The sequence below is a fragment of the Tachysurus fulvidraco genome, chromosome 6, assembly GCF_022655615.1.
Source record: "Tachysurus fulvidraco isolate hzauxx_2018 chromosome 6, HZAU_PFXX_2.0, whole genome shotgun sequence".
Taxonomy (NCBI): domain Eukaryota; kingdom Metazoa; phylum Chordata; class Actinopteri; order Siluriformes; family Bagridae; genus Tachysurus; species Tachysurus fulvidraco.
Genome location: NC_062523.1, coordinates 2,118,191 through 2,130,337, shown reverse-complemented (window position 1 = coordinate 2,130,337; position 12,147 = coordinate 2,118,191). Strand labels below are relative to the sequence as shown.

Here is a 12,147-nt window from a genome sequence, read left to right as displayed (position 1 = left end):
CCACAACCCTGGAGGTGTGAGGCAAACGTGCTAACCACTAAGCCACCATGCCCACCACCCTGTATTTAATGTACAGCAAATTCACAAGCAGTGAAGTTTCTCTTCCCGCCGTCATCATGATTGTAGTCATTAATTAGAACTTACATTCTAAAGTATTTACTAAGCTTTGGTTTGTACTCTACTTTAAAGGTTTTAAAATGAGGATTTGGTAGCCTAGAAGGTTGCAAGTTCGATTCCTACGTCCACCACGTTCCCATTGCTGGGCCCCTGAGCAAGGCCCTTAAACATCAATTGCTGATGTAAAAATGTACGTCCAAACAACCGCCGCAGTATATCTATATATGCCAGCCAGCTTGTGTGTGTGTATGTGTAGACATAGTTCTAGGTCATCACTGATATAATGTTTTAACGGAAATAATAAGCCCAACCTCACACATCTAACTTCTGTATGTTAAAGAGCAGGCTGGAGAAAGGCTGCAAGACTTCATCGATCCAGGCAACACGACTCGTGGGCTTTTCATTACTGATGCATTGGATGGATCTACAGCAGCATTGTCCACAGTCTGTTTACAACGGATGGAAATCGATGCCCACGACAACACACCGTGGGAATCCTATTAGGCTTTGAGTACCTGTATTCCACTCGATCAAGTTAAGTCAAGTCAAGTCAAGTCAAGAGATTCCTTATTGTCATTTCAACCATGTATAGCTGACGCGGTACATAGTGAAATGAAACGTTTCTCCATGACTTTTGGTGCTACACAGAACAAAACAGAGCTGTGTAAATCAACAAAGAGCTAAGGACGAGGACACGACTTGGACAAAGTGGACCTAGCCACATAAATTGCTTCATGTTCAACCTAGTGGGTTGTGGTACAGTAGTGTTTAAGGTGTTGGACTACCAATCGGAAGGTTGTGAGTTCGATTCCTACGTCCACGAAGCTGCCACTGCTGGGCCCCTGAGTAAGGCCCTTAACCCTCAATTGTTCCATTTTATAAAAACGAGATAAAAATGTAAGTCTCTCTGGATATAAGGGCGTCTGTTAAATGCTGTAAATGTAGTGAAAACAGTGCAAGACAAAAGACACAAAGACATACAAGACAAAACACTACATGACAGTTACACAAAGTAGCACTGAGCAGTGTACATGTAAACATAGATGTATAGTAAATGAGTGTGTGTTCAGTTCAGTTCTGAGGCATCTGATAGCTTGAGAGAAGAAACTGATGTACAGTCTGGTTATGAGGGCCCGAATGCTTTGGAACCTTTTTCTAGACAGCTAGAGGGTAAATAGTGTGTGTGAGGGGTGTGTGGGGTCATCCACAATTCTCTTGGCTTTGCGGGGGCAACGTGTGGTATAAATGTCTGTGATAAAGGAAAGACAGACTCTGATGGTACGATCAGCTGTCCTTACTATCCGCTACAGGGTTTTGTGGTCTGTGCAATTCCCAAACCTGACAGTGATCCAGCTGCTGAGGATGTTCTCAATGGTCCCTCTGTAGAACCTGGTCAGGATGGGGTGGTGGGGTGGGACAAGAGATTTCATCAGACTTTGTGAGATGTAGAGACAACCTTCATAGATTAACAATCTGTGTTGGCTCTACAACAGGCTGTTAGCTGTTGCACCTCCTCTCTGTTTGGTGTGAACAGTGGTGCGCTGACTTAAGGGGCCCCGGTGCTCAGCGTGGTGGTGCTGGAGATGCTGTTCCTGATACAGACTAGCTGAGGTCTCTACAGTCAGGAAGTCCAGGATCCAGTTGTGGAGGGATAATTGTAATGAATGCTGAACTGAAGTCTACAGTATGAACAGCATTTGTATGTCAGTGTCCTCCTCACTGTCCATGTGCGTGAGGGCCAGATGGAGGGTCGTGACAATGACATCGCCTGTGCAGTGACTCGGATGATACGCAAGGGGTCGAGTGAAGGTGGTAGCATGTCTTGAAGTGCCTCATGATGAGTCTTTCAATTCAATATTATGGATTTGAGTGTGATGAGGTGGAACTGGAATGTTGTCTGGACCAGCCAGCTTCTGTGGGTCAACTCTGTGTAGAGTTCTTCTCACATCATCCTTGGTTAAACACGCTCTTCTTTCAAACACGCTCTTCTGTTCCTCAAACCGAGCATAGAAATCATTCAGTGCATCAGGAAGGAAGTCATCACTGTCACAGGGTCACAGGCGTGATCGCCAGGATGCCCTGCCACATACGGCTGGTGTCACCGCAGTCACGGAAGTTCCTGTGGATTCTCTGGGCATGTGCATGCTTTGCCTCTTTCATGGCCCAGGACAGTGCACTGATGACATGCCATGTCTTAGAGACAGTCATGTCATCACTGCACTTCCTCCCTGAACATGTTCCACACAGTATATTTAAAACAGTCATGAAGGACAGAGATGTCTCCTTCTGGCCAGGATTTTACCTGCTTCAGAACTGGTTTAGAGCATCTGACATGCAGACTGTATGCTGGAATAAGCATAACAGAGATGAGTAAGGTGTGGGCGTGGCTCCGCATGGTACACACCTACACACCAGAAACGTTTGTGTAAACAAAATCAAGAGAGTTCACGAACTCAAGTGCACATACTAGTGGGATTTAGGGAGCACTGATTTGAGATTTGCATGGTTAAAGTCTCAGACGGTTAAACAGTCCGTCAGGGTGATGGGATTGTAAAGAGTGCTAATAGCCCCATGGACTTCACAAATTGCACTGGTGTGTGTGTGGGGGGGTGTAGACACAGGCCAAGCTACCACTACAAGACGTACCACACAGAGCTGCGTTTCTGTCGGCACAAAAGGAGGTGAGCCCCTCTAACTGATCCTCCATGCATCCATCCATCCCTCCCTTCCTCCTTCCCTTCCTCCCTCCCTTCCTCCCTCCCCCTCTCTCAGCCAGACTGCAGATACGCTCCACTGTTTCAACCTGACGGCTCTAAAATGGACGCCAGACAAAGAGACTTAAATGCAAAACCTCTTCACAAAGACGGAGAGCACGATGCAGAGAGGTCCACACTGCACAGAAGATACAAAACCCCTGGACAAAGGCATCTGTGTTAGAAATGTTAGTAAATCCATAATCATCAGTAAAGAACCGCACAGGTCGGAATTACATCCATTCGGCACGAATCCGTTAATATTCAATAAACATCTCGCATGGACTCTACACATATAAAGACATGGATTGAAATGGAGGATGACTCAGCTATGTGCTGCTGCTGCTGCTGGTGTAGGTGTAGGTGTAGGAGGGAGGGAGTGCAACATTTCTCTCATCTGATTTTCAGCCAGCTTCTTGTTGAAGGACCGGTGACATTGTGATATTGTGACATATCTGAAAAGACTTAGAACCAACAGCGTGATGAGAAAGATAAGTGCAGCATGTCAGCCAGTTTTACAGCTCTGTACAAACATCAAACGTCTCGGATTTTATGTACGCCTGGACGTCTCGTCTACTGCATGCTGACGGTCTGAGGTGAACGATGGCGTCCAGAAGTACAGTGACACTGCAGAAATGTGTCTCACACACACACACACACCACACACACACTCATCAGCGACCCGAGGGTCATCAGCCATTGATCTACACTATGGCTAACTGACATTGCACAAGAGCATGCGTTTGAAGATCCACACGATCTTCAACCTCCTTGATCAAAGGTGTCTCTGTTCAAACAACCACCATCATGTTTCTTTTAGAATGTTGTGAGCAAGAATTAAGATTTTTTTAAAAAGATGAACACAATGAAACTGTTTGCTGTTTCAGCACAAGTGATGCTGAACCTAAACTGGGTCATTTTACTGACTCTCTGCAACACACACACACACACACACACACACACACACACACACACACACACACACACACACCATCTTTTCAGTGAAATAATTATTAGATAGACAGATAGATAGATAGATAGATAGATAGATAGATAGATAGATAGATAGATAGATAGATAGATAATAAAGTGTACTGTGTGTGCAACCTGTGTGAAGATCTGACTCGTTCAATGCGGGCTCATCTTTAAAAATATTTAAAAAATCTGAAACTCTCTCTCTCACACACACACACACACACACACACACACACACACACACACACACACACATAAATACACACCCAAAAACGCACACACAGACACATACAGACGCACACACAGACGCACACAGACGCGCGCGCGCGCACACACACACACACACACACACACACACACACACACACACACACACACACACACACACACACACACACACACTCCTGAAATGCCTGGTCCAGAGACATGAATGAGATCTAATTGTCCTCTCTGTAGTTACGCTCACAAAGAGACGCACTGCGTCCTGCCTGTGATTAAAAGTAATAAACGGATTGGTCAGAAACACTAGAGTCTGTGGTTCCTGTAGCTGTGTAACCTGTGTAACCTGTGTAAGATGTGTAAGATGTGTAACCTGTGTAACCTGTGTAACCTGTGTAAGATGTGTGAGATGTGTAACATGTCCTGATCCTTCCTGCGGCTACACTGCGCTCTCAGCACCAGTAATGAATGAGGAACTGCGTCTTACCTGTTCACGGAGTCCGCTGCAGACTGCACGACTCGGAGCGCACTGACATGCAGGAGGCGGGGCGTCGGGGAACAAAAAACACGCCCACCTACAAATAAATACGGTAAATAACCCCAAGATGGAGCATCTGAATTTAGGGCCTTGTTAAAGTGAAGAAAGAGCAGCAACACCAGCAGTGATACTAATACTGCTACTAATAATGACATATATATAATATTACTACTACTACTACTACTACTACTACTAATAACAATAATAATACAACTAATAATAATTTATATATATATATATATATATATATATATATATATATATATATATATATATATATATATATATATAATAATACTACTATAATAATTATATATATATACGTATATATATATATATATATATATATATATATATATACGTATATATATATATACGTATATATATATATACGTATATATATATATATATATATATATATATATATATATATATATATATATATATATATATATATATATATATAATATTACTATTACTAATAGTAGTAATAACTTACACACACACACGTACACGCACACACACACATACACACACACACACACACCCTGCAGTAGACTGGCATCCAGTCCAGGACATGTCCAGTCCAGGGCGTGTCCTTGTGCCCAGAGTCTCCTAGGATAGGCTTTAGGTTCCATCGACCCAGAAGAAACAGTGCTATAGTGAATGAACAGATTTATTCAGTTCGGTAATAACTAGTTAGCGGGTATTTAGAGTAAGTAGTGTAAAAATTTTAATTTAACACATCAAGCTGCTGTCTTATTTACATCTACATTTACAGCATTTACCCTTATCCAATGTGACACATTTTTTTATCTCATTTTTATTTGATTTAAATGTGTATATATATATATATAAATAAATAGTAATATATATATATAAATAGTCAATAAAAATAATATACATGTAACATATAAGATTGACGCTTTTAAGATTATATTATGTAAAGCATGGTGTTTCCATGTTATTCTAGCAGCAGTTGCCATAATCTTTTTTCGCATTATTTTTTGGTTCTGAGTTTTGTAGACTGTTTCCACAATTATGTTACTTTTGTTGTTTAATATTCTAATGTTCCTTATCATTTATTTTTGTTACATTAACTTGTGTTAGGAACTAATATGTCTATTTATAGTCTATTTGCTTTGACTATCATTACTGTTCTTTTAAATAAACATGTAAATAATGATTATTTTCACCATGATTGGCAGGTGTGAACTTGTAGCTCTGTGTTATATATATTTGACAGCATTAAGTTTTAAACTGCAAGTCGGCGTATTGAGGAGTGTATTTTTTCCTATGAGCTTATTGTCTGTGATTTACGGTAACATAAGCGTTACTGGGGCTTTATGGAAGCTAAAGCTCCGCCCCCTGTGTCTTAACACTACAATAGAAATGATCCTGAACTGACAGTTTAATAACGTTTCACTATTTATATGTAAATAAATATAATCATCTGTCTGGTTGATTTATTTATACAATATGGAATGCAATAAAATGTATTAAATTGAAAGTACTATCATTTAAAATAACAGAACAGAATAGAACAGAAAACAGGACACAGTAACATGATGAAGAACAGAGTATCATACAATAGATCAGAACAGAATGGCATGAAGAAGAACAATGTAGAATGGAATAAAAGGGAAAGTAACAGAGTAAAATGGAACACAGTCATACACAGAAGAACAGTAGAACAGTGTAGAATAGAATATTAACAAATGGCTATAAGACTTAATAGAATAGGACAAAACAAAATGTAACACAGTACAAGAAAGTAGAATAGAATAGAAAAAGATCTATTATATATATATGTGTGAATGTGTGTGCGCGCATGTGTGTGTGCGTGTGTATGTGTGTTTGTACATGTGTGTGTGTGTGTGTATATGTGTGTGTATATGCGTGTGTGTGTGCGTGTGTATGTGTGTGTGTGTGTGTGTGTGTGTGTGTGTGTGTGTGTGTGTGTGTGTGTGTGTGTGTGCGAATGTGTGTGCGTGTGCGCGCATGTGTGTGTGCGTGTGTGTGTGTTTGTATATGTGTGTGTTTATGTGTGTATATGCGTGTGTGTGTGAATATGTGTGTGTGTGTGTGTGTGTGTGTGTGTGTGTGTGTGTGTGTGTGTGTGTGTGTGTGTGTGTATGCATGTGTGTGTGCGTGGGTGTCTGTGTGTGTGCGTGAGCGTGTGTGCGCGTGCGTGAGCGTGTGTGCGCGTGTGCGCGCGTGTGTGACTTTCAGCAACAAACCGACTTGTGTCAGAAACACTATGCACACAACACAAAATAAGAAATATGATGATTCTGTACATTTAATATAAGCTTCAGCAATAATCTACATTTACTAAACAGTATGAATACATAAAAAACGTACTGAACATAAACTGGTAAGTGTGTAAAACAACTAAAATACATAAAGATGGAGTATTAATGTGATGCTTATTAACATTATTCTCGTTATTAATGTTAACAAGCATCATGTTAATACTCGAGTTAATACTTTACTTAATGAAGTTATTTACTATTAATGAAATGCTTGATAAACAGAGTTTAAAGTGACGAGTTTATAGTGACGAGTTTAAAAAAAATAAATTTTGACAATTTGGTAAAAAAAAAAAAAAAAATCTGGTCCCTGATTGGACAGATCGATTTTATAAATTAACAATAATGGGTTTAACTTTGGAGCAAAATGTTCAGCTAAAACATAAAGAAGTCTTAAAGATCAAATGTTGCTTTAGAGGCATAATAAACATTAACATTTCATCGCCAAAGCTTGGATACAGACTATGAAATTAGATCAGAGAAATATAACAAAGGTTATTTATATATATATATATATATGAAATCATCATCAGTAAATGAAAGTGTGTGTGCCATGTGATGGGTTGGCACTTCGTCCAGGGTGTATCCTGCCTTGATGCCCGATGACGCCTGAGATAAGCACAGGCTCCTCGTGACCCGAGGTAGTTTGTAGCTCCAACTTGAAGCTGGAATTAACGTCTTCCTCAGCAGATAATTTGGTGTCAGGCCACATCAGCCTCAGACACATGGACAGAATTCAGTGATCGAAGGAGTTTTATTCATCTTACACCACAGCAGTTTTATCAAACTACATGTCGTTGTTTTTATCCATTCATTCATTCATTCATTCATTCATTCATTCATTCATTCATCCATTCATTCATTTTCTACCGCTTATCCGAACTTCTCGGGTCACAGGGAGCCTGTGCCTATCTCAGGCGTCATCGGGCATCGAGGCAGGATACACCCTGGACGGAGTGCCAACCCATCGCAGGGCACACACACACTCTCATTCACTCACACACACACACACACACACACTACGGACAATTTTTTCCAGAGATGTCAATCAACCTACCATGCATGTCTCTGGACCGTGGGAGGAAACCGGAGTACCTGGAGGAAACCCCCGAAGCAACTTGCAAACTCCACACACACAAGGTGGAGGCGGGAATCAAACCCCCAACCCTGGAGGTGTGAGGCGAACGTGCTAACCACTAAGCCACCGTGCCTCCCTGTTTTTATCCATTTATATAAAATATTAACCTATTTGTAGAAACATCCATCCATCCATCCGTCCACACCACTTATTGCACTGGGTTGCATGCGTGACAAATGCAATATCTTTATTTATTTAGGTTCATTTGTCTTTATTTTGATGGGTGGGTTTCGGGTCCGAAGACGCACCCACTGCTGCAGAGCTAGTCCGCGGTACCTAGACAGTAGGATCAAGACCCATCATCTTGCTGAAAGAAGATTATAGAATTGTTATGTTTTCTTTTTCATTTTTACCTTTTATATGAATTTATGTAATCATTTGTATGATTAAGAAATGATATAATATTCAATATTATGTTCAGATATTAAGACAAGAGTAACATTTAAAAGAAATCACAAGGTTTTGTGTCAGCAGCATACAAACACAATCAGCAGTAAACTTGAAGAAACTTTTCAAGATGTTATTGCGAAGCGAGATCATGAGAGACGCCTGACAGGATGCTGACAGGATAGCTGATACGAGCAGAATGACATTATGGAATCATACTAATAAATGGTATAAATAGGGTTTTAGAAGGTTATTGGTGTGGATTCACCTTGAGGCAAGCTCAGTGTGCTATACTGTAGAGGGTTCATTAGGAGAACAAACACAAGCTTACACTCGGAGAATGTTTCTTGGTTTGTTCTTATCGTTGCATTTTAATTACTTCTACTTATGCTAGAATTGTTTGATCATTCCCCTCCTTGAACCTCCACCTTATTTTAGTGGAGGGGATTGTGTGCCTGAATGATCCTAGGAGCTATGTTGTGTGGGGCTTTCTGCCCCTGGTAGGGTCTCCCGAGGCAAACAGGTCCTGAGTGACAGGCCAGACAAAGAGCGGTTCAAATGCCCCTTATGAGTAACTTAATATCAAGGTCTGTGACGTTGCCCTGTATGGCGCAACCGGGGCCCCACCCTGGAGCCAGGCCCGAGGTTGGGGCTCGCATGCGTGAAATGCGTGAGGCCATGGAGAAGGACTATCGGTCGGCCTCGAAGAAATTCTGGCAAACCATCCGGCGCCTCAGGAGGGAGAAGCAGTGCCCTGTGCACACTGTTTACAGTGGGAGTGGGAATCTGCTGACTTCAATTGGGGACATCCTCGGACGGTGGAAGGAGTACTTCGAGGTTCTCCTCAACCCCACCGACATGTCTTCCACTGAGGAAGCAGAGGCTGAGGGCTGAGTTGTGGACTCGTTGATCCCCCAAGCTGAGGTCACTGATGTAGTTGAGAAGCTCCTCAGTGGCAAGGCACAGAGGGTGGATGAGATCTGCCCTGAGTACCTCAAGTCTCTGGATGTTGTGGGGCTGTCTTGGTTGACACGCCTCTGCAACATCATGTGGCGGCTGGGGACAGTCCCTCTGGACTGGCAGACTCGGGTGGTGGTCCCTCTGTTTAAGAAGGGGGACCGGAGGGTGTGTTCCAACTACAGGGGGGTTCACACTCCTCAGCATCCCCGGAAAAGTCTATGCCAGGGTTCTGGAGAGGAGAATTCGACCCATAGTCGAACCTCGGATTCAGGAGGGACAATGCGGGTTTCGTCCCAGTTGTGGAACACTGGACCATCTCTATACCCTCGCCAGGTTGCTGGAGGGTTCATGGGAGTTTGCCCAACCTGTCCACATGTGCTGTATGGATCTGGAGAAGGCATTCGACTGTGTCCCTCGTGGTGACCTGTGGGGGGTGCTCTGGGAGTATGAGGTCTGGTGCCCTCTGCTAAAGGCTGTCCTGTCCCTATATGCCCGGAGCAGGAGTTTGGTTCGCATTGCCGGCAGTAAGTCAGACTTGTTCCTGGTGCATGTTGGACTCTGGCAGGGCTGCCCTTTGTCACCGGTCCTGTTAATTATTTATATGGACAGGATTTCTAGGCGCAGTCGAGGGCCAAGGGAGTACAGTTTGGGGACCATGGGATTTTGTCAAATCAGGACCTCCAGCGTGCACTGGGACGGTTTGCAGCCGAGTGTGAAGCAGCGGGGATGAGAATCAGCACCTCCAAATCCAAGGCCATGGTTCTCAGCCAGAAAACGGTGGCTTGTCCCCTTCAGGTTGGTGGAGAGCTCCTGCCTCAAGTGGGAGTTTATCTTGGGGTCTTGTTCACGAGTGAGGGAAGGATGGAGCGGGAGATCGACAGGCAGATCGGTGTATCTTCTGAAGTGATGCGGTCGATATACCGGTCTGTTGTGGTGAAGAAAGAGCTGAGCTGCAAGGCGAAGCTCTCTATTTACCAGTCGATCTACGTTCCTACCCTCACCTATGGTGATGAGCTTTGGGTCATGACCAAAAGGACAAAATGTGGGGCCGAAATGAGTTTCCTCCGCTGGGTGGCTGGGCGCTCCCTTAGAAATAGGGTGAGGAGCTCCGTAACTCGAGAGGAGTCAGCAGAGATGGCTCGGGCATCTGTACCGGATGCCTCCTGGATGCCTCCCTGGGAGGTGTTCCAGGTATGTCCAACCGGGAGGAGGCCCAGGGGAAGACCTAGGACATGCTGGAGGGACTATGTTTCTCGGCTGGCCTGGGAACGCCTCGGGATTCCCCCGGAAGAGCTGGAGGAAGTGTCTGTGAGAGTGAAGTCTGGGCGTCCCTGCTTAGACTGCTGCCCCATGACCCGGCCCCGGATAAGCGGTAGAATATGGATGGATGGATGGATGGATGGATGGATGAATGATCATTTGAAGATTTTGTTTGTAATTTTCTTTTATTTTACTTTACATATATTACACACATTTATCTGTATTACACTACTTTTAATAAAAACAAGGCCTCCCATTGTGAGGATCCTGAAAAGACAAGAAGGTCTAAGTCTGCCTCCTTCATCTAAAAAGATTCAAACAATAGATTAGGTAAAAGAACTTGAAGAGGATCCTTTGTTAGAAGACCGAGAGACTTTGAAGGACACCTGCATTCAACGTAAGACCATCTCTGATAGTTGATCTTGTGTTTCAACACTAACCCGTGCAAACTAGGACACATCCTTTAGTGGGAGGGCAGAAGGATTCCTACGCAATACGAAAACATGTGTTACTACAGGACACGTATGTCAGTATATTTACTTCAATGACAATAAAATCTTCTTGACTTGACTTATAGGTGTAAGGAAAACACAACATATTGCTCATCTTGCTCACAAAGACAAAAAAGTGCAGTTTATCACCGAAATAAACCATAAAACATAAACTCGTCTATCTTGAAGATGTCAAGAGATTTCTTAATCTCCTTGAGGAAAACGTCATGATGTCTTCAGCACACAGAACATTACAATGATTGTGTTTATGTCAAGCGTCTGCCGTACAAATCCCTGTTACTATAGAAACAGTAACGCATTCAAATGAGAGCAGAGATATAAGCCTGTGGTTTGAATTACAGTGTTATTGTCAGAATGTTCATCAACACCTTCTGACCAATCAGACGTTTGTGCCACGTTTGTGTTACTAAACCTGGGCGTGTATGTTAAGGTGATGATGCGGCTGATGGGTTTCCTTGTTGTCTGTAATATTCTTCACACTTTCTGGTGTGCTGGAAAACTCAGTTGTTTTCCTGCGATTTCTCAAAGGTGCTGCTGAAAAACCCCAGAGCCCAAACTCCATCAAGTTTTCTCTCGCTCAAGCCAGAAGAGACGGATGTGTTGCCATAGAGATAAAGCAAAAGAGGTGGAGTGAGACAGTGAACGCTGAGCTTCTCCTCTAAAAGCAAGTGACCTGGGTGAAGTGCAGGTTTAACACTCAAGAGCTTTACATACACTGTGACCCTGAGAATCAGACTGGGGAAAGAGAGGGAAAGTGTGTGTGTGTGTGTGTGTGTGTGTGTGTGTGTGTGTGTGTGTGTGTGTGTGTGTGTGTGTGTGTGTGTGTGTGTGTGTGTGGTTACTATTATTGCACACAAAATAAATGCACAAATATTTTTACAATTGTTTCCACTGTGAATGTTTGATTTTAAAAATTTTAGAAATTAAATTTTTTTTATTTTTTTTAAAACAATTAAAATGTTATTGTTTATCGGTT

General features: G+C 42.7%; 1 protein-coding gene across 16 annotated transcripts in view; it reads right to left on the bottom strand.

Moving 5' to 3' along the window:
- The window catches only part of map2 (microtubule-associated protein 2), a 130,357-nt gene extending 125,746 nt beyond the window's left edge, over positions 1–4,611 (bottom strand). For all 16 annotated transcript variants that reach the window (XM_047814900.1, XM_047814907.1, XM_047814908.1 and 13 more), the window contains exon 1: positions 4,552–4,611. The gene's annotated coding sequence lies outside the window, so the exon portion shown is untranslated. The remainder of the gene's footprint in view (positions 1–4,551) is intronic.
- Positions 4,612–12,147: the final 7,536 nt, after the last annotated feature.